Genomic DNA, 21,602 nt, shown 5'->3' with positions numbered 1-21,602 from the left:
GGAGGTCTGCGTGGGGCCGGAGGGCCCTGCGGGCCCGTGCGGGGCTGCGGGAGGCCCGTGTGGGGCCGGGGAGGGCGATGCAGGCCCGGGGGAGGCCGCGGAAGGCCCCGGGGGGCCGGCGAGCAGGGCCGGGCCGGACCCGCCCCGCCCCTTCCTCCTCTCGAGCCGCACCGCCCCGGAGCCGCCGCTGCCGCTGCCGCGCTCGGCCATGCCGGTGGGTGCCGGGCCGGGCCGGGCCTCCCCGGGGGGGCCGCCTGCCGAGCCCGCGGCGGGCCCGGACCTGGGCCTGGCCCGGATCGGCATCGGGGCTGGAGGCGAGGCGGGGGGGTGGGGCCCGGGGGGGATCCGTGTGGGCTGGGGTGTGTGGGGCGAGGGGGGATCCGTGTGGGCTGGGATCCATGCGGGCTGGGGGGTGTGTGGGGGGAGGGGGGATCCGTGTGGGCTGGGGGCTGTGTGGGGCCGAGGTCTTTGTGCCGTCTGGGCCCTGCCCCAGCAGGGATGCCGGGGACGGGAAGGCACTGCCAGCCCTGACAGCGGAAAAGCCGGTTGGTGGGAGTCACCCCATAGCGCTGGTTGGGGTTGGTGGGAGTCACCCCACAGCGCTGGTTGGTGGGGGTCACACCGGAGCGCCAGGAATTTGGCCGCATCCGCTGATCCTCCGGCTGTGAGACGGCTGCAGTCCAGGGTCCTGCACTGGGAGCCCTGCTGCCCCATGGCCATGTTGCAGGATGCGGGGCCACCCGGCTACAGGGCTCTCATCCCACTTGGGTTTGACAGTCATTTGCACCCTGAAAACACCTCCTTCCTCTAGCATTCTCTGTTTGGCTCTGGGAAGGTCCTCTCCTTCCTGCACACCCTCCCCCAAAGTGTTCAATTATAAAGAAATCAATAAAATGCTAATTGCACTTGAAAATGCTAATAGGAACTGCTGTCCCTTAATCCCTTTCCATTTTGAATCGTCTGTGAGGATTTTAACTGAAGACTTGACAAAGCCCTGAGAAACCGGACCTAACCTTGAAGTTGGCCATGCTTTGAGGAGGGGGTTGTATCAGATAGCCTCGAGGGCCCTCACAGGTATTCTGTGAGGGACACCACAAGGACATCATGCAGAGGGGTACCGAGAGCTTTAGGTTTTGCTGAGGATCTCTTTGTGGCATGTGTTGACCTTTTCATTGGGGAGGGTATGAACCCACATTTTGGGGGCTAAGAGGCAAGTGTGGGGAACGAGCGCTCACAAAACTGCCGGTGCGCTGCTGGCTGCGCAATCCCTTATTGCTTGTCTGCCTCTTTTCAGAAACACGAGTTCTTTGTGGACATGACCTGCGAAGGCTGCTCCAATGCAGTCACCCGTGTCCTGCACAGACTGGGAGGTGAGTTGAGCTACCAGTGCTGAGTGTGTGGCAGCCAGCTCTGGGGCTGGATGTCACTCCCCTGGGGTCCTCTGTTTTGCAAGGTTAGCGCTGTGGGTAAAAGCTGAAAGCAGCTGGTTGGAAACCTCTTCTCACAGTTCTGCTCTGAGCGTGCTGGTTAGTCAGTAACGAATCACTGATTATTAGCAGGACTCTTGTGATCCCTGGAGAAATGGTGAAGGAGGGAGGAGCTGCCCTGTGGCTGCAGGAGGCTCCAGTCACCAGGTGACTCTGTGAATCACCAAGGCCATATCCTGGACCTTCTGGGAGTCACAGTGGTAGAGCCCTGCTCAGACTGTCTGGTCAGAAGGAAGGGAGGTGGATGCCCTGCCAGGCATTGTCCTCAAGGAGGCCCAAGATATCTGAAGTGGTTCCCTAGATGTGTCACCAGCTTCCAAGCACAGAGTAGTCACTCTGAAAAGTTGCTGAGCAGAGAGCTCAGGGATTCTCTCCACAGCCTGCTTTTTTACCACTGGGAAAATTATAACCTGTGCCTCCTTTGTGCTGAGATTACTAAGAGAGGAGCAAGTCTACACTCATCAGTCATGAGGATCTGTCATCCTGCTCCCTTTCTCCACCAAGGGAGAATGGCTTTCAGTCACCAAGCCAAAGGCTCTGGGATTTCTCTAGGACCCCATTACCTGACAGTAGCATTTCCACTTTCTCTGTGTGTGTTTGTCAGCACTTCCTTCCTCCCCTCTTGAACATGCTGACCAGTTCCTGCCAAGTGTGATAAAGTGACAGAGCTCTCAAAGCTGGTACACTCCTACAAGTTTTGTGAAAATAGGTGGCTGGATACAGACCTCATGTCCAGTTCCTCTCACTGGGTTGAAAGTGGCTGACCCTTATTAGTCACTGGGAGATCTACATGGGAAAGTGCCTTGTGCTTCCTCCTACTCGCACCTGCTAGCTGGCACTGCCCCTGAAAGAACCTGTCCTGACCCTGTCCCAATCCCTATGCTAGTCACTCCTTAGTGCCCATCACACGCTGAACCACAGCACAGACTGAGCTGGCTGGAGATTATGATGGCTGGTTTAAACTCAGCTCATTCTAGTTATTGCATGAATGATTGTGCTGGTATGAGGGAGAGCAAGCGGACTGAAGCAGTCAAGAAACTTTGGTGCCAGATACAGATCTGTAGGAAGCCTGTCTTCCTTTGCACCAGTGCTGGTAGGACACTGGTTTGGTTTTGCTGGCTGGTGGCAGTATCAGGGTTTGCTGGGAGGAGGCACATGTGCATTTGACTGACAGCCTTGAGAGCTCAGATTAGTGTAAGGTGAGCTTTCCTTCGCTTCCAGACCATTTGGCCACTCTCAGCTGTGGAGCATGCTTTTCCTCTCCTCATAGGTGTCCAGTTTGATATTGACCTGCCCAACAAGAAGGTGTGCGTCGACTCAGAGCACAGCGTTGACACGCTCTTGGAAACCCTGAAGAAGACCGGAAAGAATGCGTCTTACCTGGGGGAGAAGTCTGCGCAGTAGACTTCCCTGGTATGATGAGGTTCGGTATATATACTGGGCATATGAAACGCTGAAGAAAGAGATCTGAGCTTGTTCCGGCTCTCCCAGTAAACCAGGCTGCTTCTTGGGAGGCACAAAGGAGGAAAGACTTGCCAGCCCACCTTCAGCAAGCCCCTCATGTTGGAGAAGTGCCTGGACCACATGCAGGCAGCTCCCTTTCTGTTTCACATGCCTTAGTTATTCTGCAAAGCCTATGTGACCATGGTTGTAGTGTCTGCAGCCAAAGGAGGCTCGAATCTGATAGTCTGAGAGGTTTTGACTGATGTTTTTTATTAGCTGGTGTGATTGAGTAGAGAAGTAGAAGAATACATGCTATGTGCCATTCCCAGGGGAACCTAGAGTTTTGCTAGAGCACATCACCCATGAAAACAAATCCCAAAGACCTTCACCAGCTGCACAGAAGGAGTAGTGGCCTCCAACATAATCAGGGAGGGTGGTGGGGCAGAAGGCCCCATGTGGATGGGCATGCAGGGGGTTGTTCATTAGCAAAGCTTTTGTTGCTGTTGCTGTTACATCCTCCACTAAACATGAAATGGAAAGGAGCCGCCCTCACGGACATAAAATGATGGCTTTCAGATTAGTTTCCAGTGCCTTCAGCCCCCAGCCAGCCAGACATCTGTCCCACTGACAACCTGATTGTTGCAGCCTGTGGATTTCCCTAGAGCCCCAGCACTAAGCTGACATATACCGAACTCTCACCTAACTGTGAAATGTTTTTGCAGACAGGGTTCAGTTTCACTTGAAAAGGATGAAGTGGGAGGAGAGGGTTGCCCATGCATTGCATGTATTGTCCTTTTTGTCCAAGATTATTATACTGCAACTCTGGAAAGCCTCTTTCTGTCAGTGTAGCTTTCCAACCTAGCAACACTTTTAAAATGATCTAATTTGAACACTACAAATGCCCAGCATGGATGCACTGAAACCATTTCATGCTGATTTAATTTCCAGTCGATAACTGTAGTTTAAACTGGTAATTTACACCAGCAGGAATTAAGCTGATACAAGAAAGGCTCGAACTGATACCAGTGTGCCTATGCAAGCCTGACTTAACAGATTTAAAATCTGTGCAATTTGTTTCATGTGAACAAGTTCACAGTACTTCGGAGAAGTTGTTTACAATCCTAATTTTCTAATCAAATATAATTGGTATTTAAAATAGAGAGAGAAACATACTCTAGATTGAATAGGGCCTGAATGATTTTCAGCTCCTAGTCCGTATTGACTACAAGAGCTGTTTTCAACTTCCAGAGACTGTGGACTATGTCTCAAAGGTCTGCAAAAGTTAATCAAGTTTCCCATTACAGCTGCTAAGCCAGTCTTGAGTAATGTTGAGGTATCCCTTTTTCCCATTCCTATGTCACTAACCCTGTCTTCTCATCACTTCCCTTATATTAGATTAAGGCAGCTAGGAGAGCCAGTTCAGCTGGATGGCCTAGAAGAAAACTAATACTTCTCTAAATGCTTTTTTTCCCATTGGATTTTAATTGGAGTTGACTTACCCAAGGATTTCTGAATCCATAACAAAGGAGAGGGGAGGCTGGGTTGCCCCTTCTAGTAGTTTACTGTTAGATTACTGTAGCTGTCATGTGAAAAGTCACTCAATTTTAAGTTTTACAGCATGTTTGCTTCCACAGGGAATATTTTTAGGGGTTCACCTGTAAGGGGAGGAGGTGGGGGAGTGGCAAATCACTGACACAGAGCTCAGGTCAGTGGCTTTCCTTTGAGCTGTGACCGGCAGAGGGCATCTTTGTATAACTTTATTGCCTCTGTTCCTTGTTTTTTCTTCCCTTTATTTATTTAATCTTTTTCATAGGAACTCAGATATGACTTCATCAAAAAGACGGCTTAACTGTTAACATATCTCCCAGCTTGCTCCGTCATTAGACCTCTGCTACCCTGCCAGATGTCAGAAAGCAGAGGGCTGCCAGGAAGAGACAGCTGCATCCTGTCTTTAGAAGTGGAGAAATCTAGAGAAGAAGGTTATATACTGTTTCTGGTCCCTCAGTAAATCAAGGCGCTGCTTCTATATTTCAATGCATGTCCGTGTGTCTTGTGTGTCTTTGTACTGCTTTAAGATGGCTTTCTGTAGAAGAGATGGCTCTTAGGGATGGGATACTACCCATTACACACAAGACAAGTCTCAAAGGAAATTGCACCTATCTTTAGAAGCTGGCTGCAGCATCTGCCTGAGAGACTTGTCTCAGGAGAACTGAGTTTGAATGTTGCTTAGATTGAGGGAATCAGTGTCTCAGCAGATGCTTGTTTTCATCACAGAACAGACAAACTTGCCATTTGGGTTGCAAATCCTGGGAAGGAGGGACTTCTGCAGAGAGGGTGCTGTAGGTCAGGGACAGCCAAATGTTCTTTGGGGCCAGATGAGTCCATCAAAGCAGAATTCTCTGGTCTCCAGCAACGTGGTTCAGCTGACAGCCTAACCAAATTGCAGGTAGGAGCAGGAAACGCAGACTCAGCTTAGGTTTAGTGCAGTGCTTTTTAGGGCACTGCATAACCATATGCATGTGAGGTATCATTCCAGATTCTGGCCCCAGCTCAAGACATCTGGATCAGTCCCTTCCCCTAGCAAGTGTTCCTCTTGCTCCCTTCCCAGCCCACTTATAAAATTTCGGCTAAACAGGTAATAGCATCATGGGGCTGTGATCCCAGGAGGGATCCCCAAGTGCTGTGTACACACACAACACAGTAGGAGAACTGTGCTGGTAAGAAACACAGAAGGAATGGAGGAAGCAGAGGGCTGTGGGAATCTCTCCAAGGTCTCTTAATTCTCAGCCCAGCATTCACTCCGGAGGATTATACTATTGCTTAGTTCAGTCCCATCCATTTAATTCAGGTTTCTCAGACCAGCATAAGGGCCATGTGTGTGTCTGTCTCAGCACGTTGTCTCTCATTTCACCTCGGGGATGTATCTGCCATGTCCACCAGTTGCATGTGACTTGTTCTGTATGTTCTCTCCAGGAAGAAAAATCAACTAAAGTTTGAAAGAAATGGTTACTTAAATTTAGGGAATTTTTCACACTTGTGCGTTGAGATCACTTTTGACATAGTTGTAACTTACTCCTTTCTAGAGAGGTTTAGCAGTCCAAAGTCCCTTTTCACTCCTGATCTAAAGCAGAGTGAGCTGCTGTGGATACACTTGCAGGGGCTGGAGGCACTTCAAGGAACATATTGTAGACATTTTCCTTTCTCTTACTTTTTTAATTTAAGGGGAGCCAAATGATAAAAGCCTAATGTTAGTGCATTACTTTCTTGCATTAAGATCTCCCAGTGGCAGGCAGTTTCCTGAACCAAGGCCTAGAATCTTGACCCACTTCTGCTTTGTGCCTGTGCAGTCAGATGCAGGGCATGACATCTCCAGACTCCCGGGTGAGTGAGTGAAACTGCCCCTGCATGAATCCTTCACCCTTGATCCTCTCCATTGCTGGTTTGAGCTGATGTCCACCACTGTTAATTATTATTTATTGCTTTCGGCTTCCTCCCAAGCATAGCCAGTGCATCCACTGGCAGCCAATTGCCCAGTGACTCTGTTTTCCTTGTGGCAGTGGGTCTTGGGGGAGAAGTATGCTGTCAGTTTGGCATGGAGGTGAATGACATGCTGTGGCACAGTTGGCTGGCTCTGCCTCAGTGGCAACTAAGTGGAGCCAGCAGTCCTTGTGGGGCTTGCTTTCTGCCAAACCATCAGGCGAGAGTGGCAATGCTGCGCCTGCGCAGGAATAACTCCCAGTCTGGCTTGCTGTAAATCAGGCTACTCGTCCTTGATGTCTGGGTTGCAGCTTGTGTTGTCCACATTTCCCCGTCTCTTTTGTTCCCCTCTCCCCACTCTGCTGAACTGGCTGTTTTGGTTAAAGCATGCTTATCTCTGAGCAGACAAGCAGCAGTGTCTACCCACAACCAGCCCAGGAGGGTCGTACAGATGCCTAAAGTTTCAGCACCCATCCACAGGGTTGCTCTCATCCAGACCTTCCCTCAGCCATTTGCCTTCAGCGCAGATGGAGGGGGCAGACACTACTTTAAGCTCTTGCCTGCTGCAAATAGAATGTTGCAGCTGTGGGTGGAAATCAGCCACCGAGGAGAGCAATGGTCCCACGAGCTGGCTGCAGAGCGGCAGTGGGAATACGTGCTGCCCGGAGTGCCCTGGAGGGGAGAGCGCTGACTCTTTCCAAAGCCTGCCTGGAATTGGTCTCCATCCGCCAGAGCAGAGTGATGGCCAGGCCTGAGGCTCTTCCCCTCCCACCCTCTGCCTTGGGGTTTGATAAATGCCTCTAACTGTCCCTAACAGCAGGCACATTATACTAGGCTGCTGTGCTCTTTCCCTGCCATTAGCTCCTAATGACAACAAACTCCTGTCATTTATGGCCTCTGTAATTTCCCTGTACGCTCAGCATGGCAGGGTCCAGCCACAGCCGCTTGCCTGTGGTGTCCCTACCAACTTTGTTGTGAAGACTGAATATGTGCACGGTTTGTGGGCTTTCATAGCTGATGGCTCATGGTGCTGATTGTCCCTGCTGCATTGGGCCTGGCTGGCCTGCTCCTCACTTCCACTCAGGCAGTGTCCTAGAGTGGAGGGGACAGATGGGTGGTAAGTCTGCATATGCCACCTCTCTGCAGTGCTGCGCCCTGAGCACGCTGATGAGGGTGAATAGTTGGGAAAGCACCAGGGGCTCCCATGAGCCCTGCTCCCCCCGTCCCTCAGTGGCCCCCAGTGCTCTGACCCTCCCCTCATGTCCCTGTTACTTTCTCCTGACCCTGTGGGAAAGGGAAGGGAGCTGCTAGGGTTTCTTCTCCAGCTGTGAAGCAGGAAGGGCTGTGATGGCTGTTAATCCCAACACTCCAGGCACATTAGTGAAAATATCAAGGCGTCAGGAGGATTCATGTTAGACCAGGGCTGGTGGATGAAGTCCAAGATGCTGCTTCTTTTCTCACCAAAAGCCCAGCAGGACAGCATCACGCCTGCTCCTTGGATCAACCTTGCAGGCTTATCAAGGGAACAGGGTGTTTCAACCAAGCCATGCAATCTGCAGAACACTCTCTTTCTCCCTGCCTTCCTTCCTTTCTTTGGGATAAGATAAGGTGTTTGTGGGAAGCTGACCTGCTGGCATCCTGCCCCAGGACACGCCGCGTTCAGCAGGTTATACATCAGTGCTCCTAAAGCAGTGGCTCTGCAGTGGCCCAGCATGCGCCCCAAAAGGACCACACAGGGCTGAGTAATGATACCCTGTGACTGTCCTTGCTTTGGTGTGTGGGCTGGCTGCAGCTGGGCTAAGCAAGTTAAGGAAGGATGGCTAAGTATGAACAGAACAGCAGACTCTGAGCCGGCTCCCCGCGATGCTTATGGAAAAACTTTAGAAGAAAACTAGCTCCTTTACAGAGTCTAAAAGGACAAGAGAGTACCTAAGCAAAGTCTCTCTGATCTGTTCTTGTCCATCTTCAAGATCTTTGAAATCTTTATTCACCAGATTGGTCTGAAACATCATGAACAGAATGAACCCAACAGGCATGCCCAGAAAATGTGATTGCAATAATTTTCTCAGGAAACAGGGCTCAGTATGCCAGGTGGGGAGGCTGTGAGGCCATTTTCAGACAAGGAAATGCTCTGTATGCAATGCAAACAGGTAGGGGTGGCACTTGGAAGAGGAGCTTTCCTTCCTGTACCATAGACACCCTGACTCTGCAGGACCTTGCGGGTGGCCTGCTAGAAAAGTGACGTGTCAGCCCCGCTGGCTGCAGGCGGAGTGGTCAGTGAGGTGCAAATTAGTGCCTTCCCCTCCACAAAAGATGGAGCAGTTCAGTCCAGGTTTCCTTTAAAGGTCCTCAGCACCAGCTCCTGTTGCAAGCCCTATTTCTGCACCCAGCAGAAGTAAGTCACTCCAGGCAGGGCCATGGCAGGGCTGCGGGAGGGTCATCCACAACCTGTCTCCAGCTAAGGCACTAGTAAGAACTGGGCAACCCCAGAGGGACAGGCTTTAAAAGTTCTGTTTTTTTCCTGCCTCAAAATTGTCTTTCCTCTCTGCGCCCCCTTCCTCCCCCTGCACTCTGGTGTTTCCAACAGAAAGCATTTGCTTTTCTTGCCCATCTGAAACGCTGGGTTTCCAGTGTTCCTGTTCTTGCGGTGCTGCTGTGCTCCGGGGAGTCATTTTTCACCCAGTGCTACCTTCCCCCCACTTTTTAAACCAAAAAGTGATTTCAGTGGAAATGTCTACAGCCTCCAAAGCTCAGTCCTTTAGATACAAAAGAAAAAGCTGCATTGGTTATGCCAGAGCTGCCTTAAGCACCACTGGCTTTTCAGCACTTTCTAATTACCAGATGACGGGCAGGGTATGATTTTAGCCAAAGAAGCACTTGCATTCAGCTGAACTGCCCAGTAAATGAGAGAATTTCCAAAATAGCACCACAGGCTGCAGAAAGCAGACGTGGGATGGGTGATCCCCCTCGGTGCTCTCAGATGGTGATCCCTGATGACTTGGAGAAAGAAATTGCCATGAAATTTCAAGGTGGGAGAAAAGGGTTTGACTGGCAACAGTTGCAGGATTTCCACAGGTATGGTGTGTCTAGGGTGTGAAAACTTTTACAGCAGGGGACTCATTACTCAAAGAAGGGATGTTTCTAGTCTTTGGTTGCTCAATTCTGCTTTTAAATGTGAGAAGAAAAATCTGCCTGAGGCTTCCTCACCTCCCCACTCGCAGTGCAGGCGCTGCCATAGCAGAACTGTGGGCTGGAAAAGCCCCGTGCCTGATGTCCTGCTTGCAGGCGGGCTCGTGCCCCCACGCACTCGGTTTCAAGGCTCCCATGCGCGATGCTGCCCTGACCAGCTGCTCTCTGATCCAGAGCCAGCCAGCCAGGCCTGGAGGCCCCCGCATGGGGCTGGGTGCCCGCAGTTATGAACATCTGCTGAAGTGGTTGTACTTCTCCGTCCAGTGGAGGCCAAGCGTGATGAGACGGGCAGATGTCACAGCCCCTCTGAGGAGCTCAGGTTCACAAACAGGCTGGAAAAAGCTTGGGAGCCTCTCTGAACTAAATGTGCTGGTCTTAGAAGATTGGTTTTTTCTACAAAGTCCACAAGGACCCTCATGAGGACACAGCCAGGCTGAGTCCACGCTGCGATGGGTGATGCACTGATCTGTTCCCATGTTTTCTGCACTGAGGTGCAGACCAACCCTAAAGGCCCTTGCTGGTTCCCACTCCCCAGTGATGCACATAGACGCTTTGTGTGACCACTGTGGGCAGCTTTTCATGCTGCAATTTCCAGAATAGAAAAACACACAGGCACCTGACAGACCCCCCCCCCCCCCAAGACTGGCAGCATAAATAGAAAAAAAAACCAAACAAATGAAAAAACAGGCTTAATTAAGGACTTCAAAAGCAGGAAATGTGCACATGCGCTGGTCAGAGTGCAAATATTTTCTTTCAGAGCTGCCTTCTAAAAGGGTTCAGCAAAGTAGTCTAGGCTGGATTAAAAAGAGAGAGTGGCAAGCATTTCCCAGCCCCTCCGGAAGGCAGAGCAGCCACAGGGCACTGCTGTTGTGCAGCATCTTTCTCTGGTGCTCCAGCCTTTGGCTTTAGGCTCCCACAGTATATACTGAAGCTATTCAGCCATTTGTCTAAAAGCAGATGGGCAGGGAGAGAAAACAAAGTCAAGTAAGAGGCAGAAAGGCAGCTTTTGTGTTGCATGTGTTTGCAAAAGTCAGCCCAAGCCCTATGTGCCGTTGCTCTCTGGACGAGGGTGTGATTTATCTGACTCTGGAGAGCTAGGCTTTCACAGCCCCACAGCTGCTGAAGGCAGTGGCATTTTGGGGCAGTGATGGGGAATGGGATGGGAGCCACCTCTCATGAGCAGTCAGTGTGAGTGGCACTGCCGAGATGCTTTGCCAACAGCCTGACCCTTTCTCGTTTGCAGGAAGGAATTTCAGCTCCCTCTGAGGTGGTGTGGGACACATCGAGCATGATGCAAGGTCCCTGGCTGCTCTGGGGACAGCAGATCTCTGTGACTGTTCTACTACATGGACCTGTCCCAGGCAACCTGGAGAGGACAAGGGAAACTGGTCTACGTAGGCAAGAGCCTTCAGCCTGGCCCTTCCTGTTATTGTCCCGCCACACATCACGCCTGTTCCTGGAGAACCTCCCAAAACGCTGCTGAGCGCTACAGAGCTATGTTCAGGGCTTTTTTCCACCAGTATGAGCCAGTGGGATTGCTGTGGTGTCACTGGGGCACAGCACAGCCAGAAGAGAGTTGCTGCAGCATTTCACTTTCCCACAGTATCCACTTCCCAGCTGCTGTGAAACTCCCAAGGCAGGACCATCTCTCTGAGCCTGTCTGAGGCCTGCTCACGAATTTTCAACAGATAGATAGATGAGAAAAAGTTGAAACAACAAATGCTCATTCCCCTGTGAGCATAAGGAGATGCTTGAATGCAGCAGCAATTTGTTGTGTCCAAATATGCTCCTGCCCTGTCTGAGCTGAGTCAAATCCCTCCCCAGAAGCTCCCGCTTAGGCTTGCGCAGGCGTCCAAGGGCAGAGCTTGGCCCACAGAGCCCAGTGTCAGCACGGTGCACAATGCCCAGCAATCATAACAGGGGTTGCTGGCTTAATCTGGCACGCACAGCTTTAACCTCCCCCCCACACAGCTATTGTCGGAATGATCCCACTGACTGCATCAGAAATGTGCATGGGACGCGATGTTGCCTCGAGGGCAGGCAGTGCTCAGAGGATGGGCGCCTGGCGTGCATGATGCTCCAGACAGTGTTGTAGAGAGCATCCAGGAGCTCTGAAAAACACCAGCCTCTTGTCAGTGTCCACCTTGCAAGGAAAACTAGGTCTTTGTTAAGGAAGTGTAGAAGCATTTGTGGTCCTCCTGACCCCCTTGGGAACCCAGGACATGCACACGTCAGGCCTGGCCTCTCTCCATGCCATGCTGAGTGGGGAGTGCCCTGTGCTCCCAGCCCTTTGCTTCCATCAGGGAGGACTGAGGCAGCTTTTTGGGTGCAGATTGCTGGGGCCATTGTCCTGCCTGGATGCCAGGCAAGGCTGTGTTGAACCATTGTCCCAGATGATTGATCCCAGGGATGCTGTGGCATCTGTTCTGCTTCTTTCTCTTCTAGGTTTGCAGCAGGACTACCCCAGTCTTGTAGCAGCCACTGACCCTGAAACTGTGCTTTTGACAGCCTTCTAGGGCTTTTAGGCTTTTAGCCCTTTTGGGGTGACTTTTCTGATAGTGCTAACAGTGGACCAGCCCAGAGCCTTTCCCAGCCCTTCCCTTTACAGCTGTAGTCGTTAGTGCTCTATCTAGTTTTCATCACGCTATGTCTCAATCGGGCTTTGTCTGTGGCAAAACAGCAGAGGTAGCACCCTGTGGTGTCCCTGGGGCTGGCTGTCCTGGGCTTGGCAGACGAGCCATGCTGTGGGCTTGTGCGGTGCTGCCAACCTCCAGAGAGAGCCTGAGGTCCTCTGGCTCACTCCTCGCCTTTGTGTGCTTTGCTGAGCTGGCAGGGGATTAGTTCTTCGTATTGTCTCTGTAAAGGCATAGGACAAAGAGCTTGGGGTTTCCCTTTGATGGAGAAAAGCCTGATACTGAAATTTGCATTCATATTTCCTTTATTTTTTCCTCTCCCTCTTCCCCTGGCTATGACCGGTGCTAAATGCCTGTGCCCTCCCAAGAGCAGCCAGAGGCTGACAAAGCAGGCAGCTCGGTGGGAATAATCCAATTTCCAGGGCAACCGGGACATGACTTAGTCCAGAGCTGTCTTCGACACACAGTGCCACTGTTATTTCTCCACAGTTTCCTCTGCATTTGCTTTCTTAATTCAGCTTGCCTTTTGCCAGATGAGAAGCCAAAAGAGCAGATATGTGACACATCCAGGGTCCTCCCTGTGGGCCCTACTACTGCCAGGGGATTCTTAGCTTTACAGTCTCAAGAGCAGCCCTTTAAGCTTGGCTGGCCCTGAGTTCAAAATGTGTCAAAGTGTGGTCAAAATAAGACCTCAGGAAGCCAAGAGGCCAGCTCTGACCCTTCAAAGACTCTACATTGAGCCTTTGGCTCGCCCCTCCCCGAGGGTCCATGTGCTGAAGACAGGGACATGTGTCCCAAGGTAAGGACTGCCACCCTTTGCCACCACTATTGCTGGGACACCTGCACCATGAACTTGCTGGGCACAGCTGGACCTGCAGTTCCTGGTGTGTCCAGAGGAAAACCAGATAGGTGGCAAACCCCACCATTGCCCCACGACCCCCATCCCAGTGGAGTGTCTCCAAAGCCCTCCTGTGTCTGCTTGATTCCCTCCTCGCTGGCAGAGTGGGTCTGGCCAAGACTCCTCTAAGCAGATGCTCCAAGTGCCAACTGAGGGGTGGATGCTCAGTCCAAGTGCAAGCGAGGCAGCTCAGCAGAGAGGCTGCATTAGCAAGAAGCCAGCAAACCTTCTTTGCGAGTTGCTGAGAGAGAGAGCAAACAGCAGGAACTGCAATCAGGACAGATGTTGGAAGAGTGGCTTTCAGACAAAGGGAAATGGGCACAAACCAGCACTGTTCTCTGCTGTGGAAAACAATGGCAACCCAACCCAACCCAACCCATCCCAATCCAGCAGGGTTTTCAAATCTATCCCTAGTTGGAGATAACACAGAAAACCTCCAGCTGTTCTTTCCAGACTGACGATCCCAACAGAGGAGTTGCCAGTTTCTGGCAAAGAAGGACATTTGTTTGTGGGTATACGTAAAAATGAAAGCCAGAAGTTCCTCCCCAGGCCTGGCATTGTCTCGCTGGCGTCCAGCTGGGCCTCAGCTCAGTGCCGCAGCACGGGGGCAGGAGCCAGGCAGGGAAAGTTTCCAGTGATACACACCCTCAAAAACTTGCAGAGCAGAGCTTGCTCCCCGGGCTGGAGGGGCGAGCGTCTGGGAGCCATCTCCCTGACACGTCAGTCTGGGATCGTGCTGCAGACGCGGTTTATCAGTAAGTGTATCTGGCCGGGGAAGGGGGCTGGGAGAGGAAATCTCTCTCCCAGTTAGTCCCTCCCTGCCTTTCTTCCACCCAGAGCTACAGCAAAGTGAGGGGGAGGGATGTGCTTTCTAATGCCACTGAAATACTTTGAACAAGGAGGGATTTAGGGAGGGGACAGAGAAAGAGATGTCCCTTCCCATCCAGCCTCCTCTTACACATGCTTTCCATCCAGAAGCCACAAGATTCCCTTAGTAACACTCTCTATTTTTAATTCCTTGGAAGAAGAAAAGCACAAGTGGCAAAACCTTGAGTGAGAGTACATCAGTGTCAATCCAGACACACGCCAGGGAGCGAGGACCTTCGCTCTTTGGCGTTGACTTGGGGAAGAGGAGCATGGCAAGAGCGCTGGGGTGCGTGTGGGAGCCGGGGCGCGCAGCCACCCTTGCCTGCTGCAGGGACTTCCTCACCCGCTGTGGCTGCAGCTGCTTCTGCGCATGCATTAGGGAAGGGAAGAGGTGACATCCCCGCAGTGGATACGGGCTTAAGCTGCCTGGCTGCGGCGGGGCGGCCGCCAGCACGCACAGTATGGTGTGGGCTCCTGCCTGGTGTGCCGCTGTGTACCTCTGGACAGGCCCAGACGATCCCCTGCACCATCCCACTTGGCAAAAATGCTGCTATTTCCCTCATTTCCCAGTTCCCACCTTTTCCCCCCAAGTGACTGAACATCAGAGTTATTTGGGAATTTCATTCCATGGAGAATCTTCTCCATTCTTCCCATCAATAAATCCTGGCCGAGCTCTCTCCCCCGGGTAGTGTGGGCAGGCAGGTTAATGCAGAAGAGAGGAGGTGGCAGGTACCTTTGGGCAAATCTGAAATTAAGGGGCCAGACGTGGGGTGACATCGCTGACGCTCTCATCTCCGCTCCCTAAATTTCTGATTACTCTCTGCAGTTACCTGATGCAGTTAATGTTCATTGACAGCCATAGCATTACACAGGAAAGAGTCCATTGCTCCCATTGCAGAAAAGGATTTTTTTTTTTTCATACGTTTTTCCCATAAAAGAGAAACTTAAAAGGGTGTTCTGCAAATCTGGTGGTTTTTAAATTGTTCCTGGTCTCCCCTTCTCCTTAAACAGCTGCAGATACAGATAGACACAGGGCTTAGGGCATGGGGAAACACTGCTAATTTTAGGAGGAGGTCCCAAGAGAAGGACCTAGTTCTGGGCCAGGCACAGGGTGGAAAGTCACAGCACTCACTCAGGGCCCTGCACGACCTTGCTATTTTGGAGCTGGCTACATCCCACCTTGCCTCAAGCACACAAACACGGTACGGCCCAGACCTCAGGCCCTCCCGCAGCCCAGCTATTCCTGCCTTGAGCCTCCGCTGCCTGCAACGTCAGCTCCTGCCAAACCCTGGCCATAAAGGACAGTGGTTTTTGAAGGGCAGTAAACAAGTTTCAGGGCCTAAATTGAGATCTCAGAACTCATCACACTGAAGCAGTCACTGCTGAGGCCTTTTCTGCATGTGCCATCTTATGACGGCAAGATGCTGCATTTTTATCCAGCTGAGATTTGAGGGGGTTGTGTCCTCTCTGGTTTCCTTAATCCTTCTATCAGTGAAAGCTTGTTAAATCAAATACAGACAGATGAAGCAAATGATTTCTCTACTGATGGGTCCTTGCAAGGAACAGAATATTTACAAAGACCTGAATATTATGAAGATCTTGCTCAAGGTAGGAAGATTTTAAGGGATTTGAACTCCCCAGAATAAAATCCAGTCTGGACAGGGAAGTTTATCGTGGCTGAGCAGTGCATTGGAGACAATTTGGAGGGAGCCGGCGAATAGACATGACAGAGAGGTTGGCACTTTCGCTGTTGGTTTTGGCCTGCTCCTGAGAGCTGCTGCAAATCCTCTGCTCAATAGCAGCAGTGAAAGCGCAGAGCTGGCTGCACCCATCCTACTGCTTTCTCCTTTGGAGAAAACTACTCCAAGCCAGGCATTTGCTGGCTTTCCACATACGCTTAATCTGGCTTAGCCATTCCCAGGACTGTGTTTGTAGGTCGCAGAGCCACTGGAAGCTAAAGACCTCAAGAGATTGTCAGCTCTGCCTCTACACTGTCCCAGCAGCCATTTGTCTCACTGTTTCACAGCAGAGACTTCTCAGCCTCCCCGGACCAAAGCTTTGCTGTTAGAAAGCATTTCGTACTGCCTCCTCTGTATCTTCTTTGCCTACTTCTGGGCCTATTACTGGCTTTTTTTTCTGTATGGGATCCTCCCAGGTATGTTTTGCCAAAATCAGTCTCATTTTGTCTTCTCCTTTAGGGGACACCCTGTTTATGGAGCCTGCTGCATCGGGCAGCCTGGCTCATTTGTCTGGTACATCTCAAGCCAGGGCTTGTTCTGAGCAACTTCAACTCGAGCAGAAAATGTCGGAACGATAGTTTGAAAAATGCAGATTTCTTGGAGCCCTCTACAGGGTTACCTACACGCACAGCCTGAGGATAACCTGCCCACACCATGCACTCTGGCACCCCTTTGCTGCTACCCTGACCGTGGCAGCAGTGCTGCAGAGTGGCTGCAGCTGCCACTCCGGTGCAGCCCGCTCTCGCTCGTCCATGAGTGGTGCTAGCGGAGATCTGTCCTCTTGGGATCCCTCTGCTTGGAGCAAAGCTACGTTTCCTGACTTATGCAATGGCCTGGCAGCCCCGCCGGGGCTCCTGGCTGTGCTACAGTGGCAGGACAGTGGTCACTGCACAGCTGGCAGGAGCCAGCAGTGACGCTCAGGGCACAGAACCATGTACAGACTGAATCACTGTGGGACAGGGCTGCCCAGGACAGGGGCGGCGGGGAATATTTTGATAGGGTTTTGCCAGCTCTGATGGTTAGTAGGAGGACAATAAAGTCCTGTTCTTCAGCCTCCATGGGGAACTGCTAAACTTTCCAGGCTTCCCTTTCATTTAATGAATGGTGCAGCCTCCCTGTCACCAGCATGTCTTGCCCGCCCCTAGATCGTCTTTCCCTGCTCTTCTTTGCCTCTGGCAGTGTGCAAGCCTGCTGTGAAAAAGGCTGTCATTTAAAGCCCGTTTGCTGCTGCTGGGCTCCTGGGGCTGGTGAATTACGCCAGGTGACAAAATGTAGCCCTGCTGCCTGCTTTGCCTCAGCTGCGATCCTGATCCATGCCAGCACTGCCCCATCCCTGTTTGGCACCACTGTGCATTTCTCTGCTGGCCTGTGGCATTGTGTCCCTGGTTATCAGTACAGGCCATTCCTGAAACATGGCTCCAGTGTTTCCCATGGTGCTTTCAGACACAGACCTTTCTGATCAGACTTAATTCAGACAGATCTTAATTTTTCTGTTGCCCGTCTCACACGGGCAGAGATCCCTGCACACATAGGGTTCACATAAGGTTCTTTCCATGTATGTTGGGGAGCCATTTGAAAGTCCAGTAAATTACTGAAGGATTCCCAGGAAAAGTGACAGGGAAGATGAGGCCAAGCAAAACTGCTGTTCTGACTCCACAGATGTAGCGGTGTGGGGTGGATCTAGCTAAACTAAAGCAGGTCTGATTATTAGCAGTTGTGGAGTAAGTAGTCAGCTCACTTGAGAATCAGACTTTTCTCAAAGGATCTCACAGTCAGGACCCAAAAAAGCAGAGTCAGCTGGCCCCAGAGATCCCCCCCTGAGGCCATTGCCTTTCTGGAAGTGAAGAGCCCAGGGATGCTGCAATGAATTGAAGGAAATTTGGTCCTGCTAAATGGATGTGGAGGCCTTTCTGGCTTTCTCAGGGCAAGGTGGCAACCTTACCTTAAGGTTGCTGTCCTCCAAAAAGCACAGCTTCCATCAGCTGCTAATTTTCATCCTTGTGCTGACAACCATCTGGATGCCTGTGAGGAGGCAGCAGGAGGCCAGGACACTTGTGCATTGGTTCTTCGAGGAGCCTCGCCCCCATCAGTGTCAGGGTGGGCTCAGCCCCTTGAAAATGCCACATCCCTCAGATCTGGGCCCATGCTGTCCCTTTCTTGTCCGTGGTTGCTGCTGCTCTTTCCAGAGGAGGCCAGTGTTCGACGTCCTAGAGGAGATAGCCTCACCCAGGTCCTTCTATCAAGGCTGCCTTTTAGGAGAGCCAGGCTGTGTTTATCCATGCAAAAGAGCTGCCACTGCAGCCCTGTGCAACCAGAGTACTTCCCTCTCCTTACATGTCCCAGGGGCTAGAAGGTGGATTCCTGTTTATTTCCTTAGGCAGTTCTATTCATAGTCTTCAAAAGCTGCCAAGCCGCCTCTATCAGACCGGAGAGGACTTGAAAGTGCGTCTTAGGTAAACAGCGGAAGCACGAGGGGACTGCCCAGTTAGCAGTGTTTGCTGCGTTTCTCCCTTGGGAGCTTTATTGCATGTTCTGCAAGGCATAGGCATACCTCCATCACAAGGTTCTGAGCAAAGGAGAAGTTGGGCTGAGATGCTAAGCCCCACGCCTGGGTACTTTCAGTCCCTAGTGCTGGATTTGACAGAGCTGCCTCATGTCTGTAATTCAGGCACATAACATGCCCCATGAGCTGAAGGAAATATAGAACAGTCCCCTGCTGCAAGGAAGAAGTCCTTTCAGCAACATCAACAAGGCCTTTGGGATATTGGACGGGTCCAAGTACAGTGAGGTTCAGCCAGGCTTGATATGCCCTCCCAGCTTGCTACCCCACAGATGTCCAAGCAAGCGAGTGCACGTTGCAGGGGTAGTTTGAAGGAGGTGGGGGAGACAGCCCTCCCCATAAGGTTTGGGAAGTGTCTTCCACTGGATATCTCAGGGGACAGCTCTGAGATCCTGCACACACCACGGAAACAGCGAGCCATCCCACCACAGTGCATGTCCTGCCTCTGGGCTCCAGAGCGAAGCCTGCTCCCAGATCGTGACTCACAGCAGAGCCATGCACAGCTGGCTTCCTCCCTCCTGTCCTGCAGGCCTCTGGCTTGCAGCTGAAAATTCACAATGTCATCCCCTCCTCTTTCTCCATCTGCTTCTGAGACAGCCAGAACCTCATTTGCCTGCATCACCCCCTTGAACCAGGTTGCCCCAGGTCCATTCCAATGCCCCATTCCCCATGCCATGAGACATTCACTCAGGCTTTCCTGGGCTAAGCACTCAAAGTGACCCTGCAGGGGCAGAGGCCTCTGGAAGTGGTGGTGTGTTAGTCTGCTGCATCTGTATGGGCAATCCACCCTACCACCAAGCCTGAAGATACAGTCCCATCCCACCAGGGAGAAGTTCCTGCCCCATGTAAGACCCAGACAGCCAGCCCAGAGCAAGTTCCTGGCATAGTTTAGCTTCATCCTGCCCTGTGCAGATGGCACTTCCAGTCCTGAATGGTGGCCATGCATCTACTTTAATGCAAATCCAGAGGCCATGGTCTTTTGCCCAGTCCTCTGATCTCCTTCTGAAATGGAAAAAACCAAGAAATCCTCCTCTGATACCTGATGACATACTCCTGGGTTTTGGAGATAGCTGGAAAGCTGGAACATTCCTAGGATAAGCATGATGCCTGGCTGTTCTGCACTTTTACTCATTTCAATTACCTTTTCCCGAGCCGGGTGCCGGGCTGCCTTACTGACAGTTGTTGCCTTTCCCACACTGCACTAAAGGGATCCTGCTCACACAGCAGCCTGTGTCTGTGAGGAGCACAGCCTTCAGCCACACCCTAATCAATGAAGACTTATTAAATGACATTCCTACAGTGGTTCCAGGGCATCCTATTTATCTATATGCACTTTGGGTTCATTGTTTTGCTGTAACATCCACCAGCGATTAATGCGGGAACATCATCCTCTCCAGAAAAACTCATTAGAAAAATCCTTCCCAGCGCATAAAGGAGGAAGGGCTGCTTAGACTGAAGGATCTGTGAGTAGGATACAGCAGCATTATTAATCCCCACTTGTATCACTTCCATCAAACTTCTCACTTGCATTTCTGTCCTTCTCTTACAGCAGAATTTCTCCCATCTTGGAGAGTACCAGGGTTTTCTTAACTGTGCCAGCCCAGATCTCCAAACTGGGCTTAAAATGGGATGAAGGAATTCGGATTTTGAATTGAGGTTAGCTTGAGTTCAAAGCGCTCAGCCTTTGAAACATTTTGGCTTTGCTGTAAATTCAGTTGAAGTCTCAAGGGTCTGGTCCTATTTCCTTTTTCCATCTGAGTTTGTGAGGTCACTTGAGCTGGGAGCAAGAGAAAGGGGACTTGGGGCTCAGGAGCTGTGTGTGAAACTCATATTGGCACTGCTTATAGAGACCCCAATCTGGACCTGTGAGGCAAGTTTGCATGGCAAAGCACAGCCCCTGTTGTGTAGGGTCCCAGGGCTGATAAGGCCCTCTTGGGCCATCTTTTGCCTGTCCAGATCCCTGAGCTTTTGATGCCATAAGAGGAACCTCTAGCATGTGCAAGGTCCAGTTTTTCTCCTGGCAGCCTGACATCAAAGTCTCTTCTTTGATGTCTAAGCCTTATAAGCGTGGAGAGGAATTTCCAGTTTTTCTCAAGCTCTCAGTCATTTCGGAGGCTTCTTAAAGCTGCAGAAATTAAAGAGGCTGCCAGTTGCTCCAGGCTCTTGCTTCCCTCTCCATGCAATCCCCCTTCACCCTGCAGCTGGCAACATGAACCCAAGCCTGGCAACGTGCCCATCGCACAGGGAGCAGCAGGAGCTGGTCTCTCCCCCGCAATGTGTGCAGCAGCTTAAGGCCCCTTTCCTGTTTGGGTTAACCCCCCACAGGCAGGAGGGCTGGGAGGACCCCTCACTCTACACATGCCTGAGACTTATAGCTGAGAGTTCAGGAGCCATCTCTAGACATGACTGCACTACTGCAGCAGGCTGCTTTTTGCTTTCACTCAAGACCAGGGTTTAAGCCGCCACGTATATAAAGAAATCCCTGTTATAATTATCTTCCTGGCACTGTCATTTACTTCTCCTTAGAAGAGGGCTTAGCTTCAGGCTAGACTAAAGAGCACTGAGCAATTGCCACGTTGTCAGTTAGAAAAGATGTGGTTTCTTTTTTCTTTTTTTCCCCCTTAAAATTTTTTCCAGATGTCTTTTTTTTTTCTCTTAGGAGAAGTACCAGCAGCTGTATGATTTCAATGTGAGCCATGACTAATCCAGTGCAGAAAGCATTCAACTCCTTGGCGTGTGAATCAAGCAAATGAACTCAGACCTAGGGAGTGTGTGACCTCTGGAGCTGAGCAGTACATATGTGTGGGCTACACATGGGAGCTGTGGACACCCATGGCAGAAAGAGAAGACACCCACATGCCACAGGTGACCAGCTGAGTTAGAAGGACAGACATGTTTTTAGCAACCATCACAAAGCTGACCTCCACACAGACCCTAGATGGTAGCATGGGGTCTTTTTTGGATGCCTGTGTGGGTGATATCAACATCCACGTATTATAACTCAGGGATAGCTTTTGAATGGTGTGTAAAGAAACAGCCAGGTTCCTGGTAGCTTTTCAGCAGGAGCAAGACCCTCTTGGATAGCAAAATCCTCTTGGGCATCTCCAGGCAACCTGAGGCTCCCAAGCCTTTTGACAATGTGAATCTCAGCTTCTCAACCCCAGCTCTCAAAGCAAACAGAGAAATCTCTCTGCTCCTCTGTGCCTCCAGCATAACCACCTCCATTGCAAACCAAATCCCAGGTGCCACATCAAGAGCAACCCACAGAGTGCAGAGTGGGAGGATACAGCACCACAGGGTCCCACCTTC

The 21,602-nt window shown here is 51.3% G+C and overlaps 1 non-coding gene across 1 annotated transcript; it reads left to right on the top strand.

The window, feature by feature from the left end:
• The first annotated feature begins 2,884 nt into the window (after nucleotides 1-2,884).
• LOC112994374 (uncharacterized) lies at nucleotides 2,885-11,344 on the top strand. Its single transcript, XR_010391733.1, has 3 exons — nucleotides 2,885-2,900; nucleotides 4,744-6,311; nucleotides 10,840-11,344. It is a non-coding gene; the product is annotated as an uncharacterized LOC112994374 (transcript).
• Nucleotides 11,345-21,602: the final 10,258 nt, after the last annotated feature.

This window comes from Dromaius novaehollandiae, chromosome 15 (genome assembly GCF_036370855.1).
Source record: "Dromaius novaehollandiae isolate bDroNov1 chromosome 15, bDroNov1.hap1, whole genome shotgun sequence".
In the NCBI taxonomy this organism is placed as follows: domain Eukaryota; kingdom Metazoa; phylum Chordata; class Aves; order Casuariiformes; family Dromaiidae; genus Dromaius; species Dromaius novaehollandiae.
The sequence above is the reverse complement of the archived record's forward strand: the minus strand, read 5'-3'. Positions and strand labels throughout refer to the sequence as shown.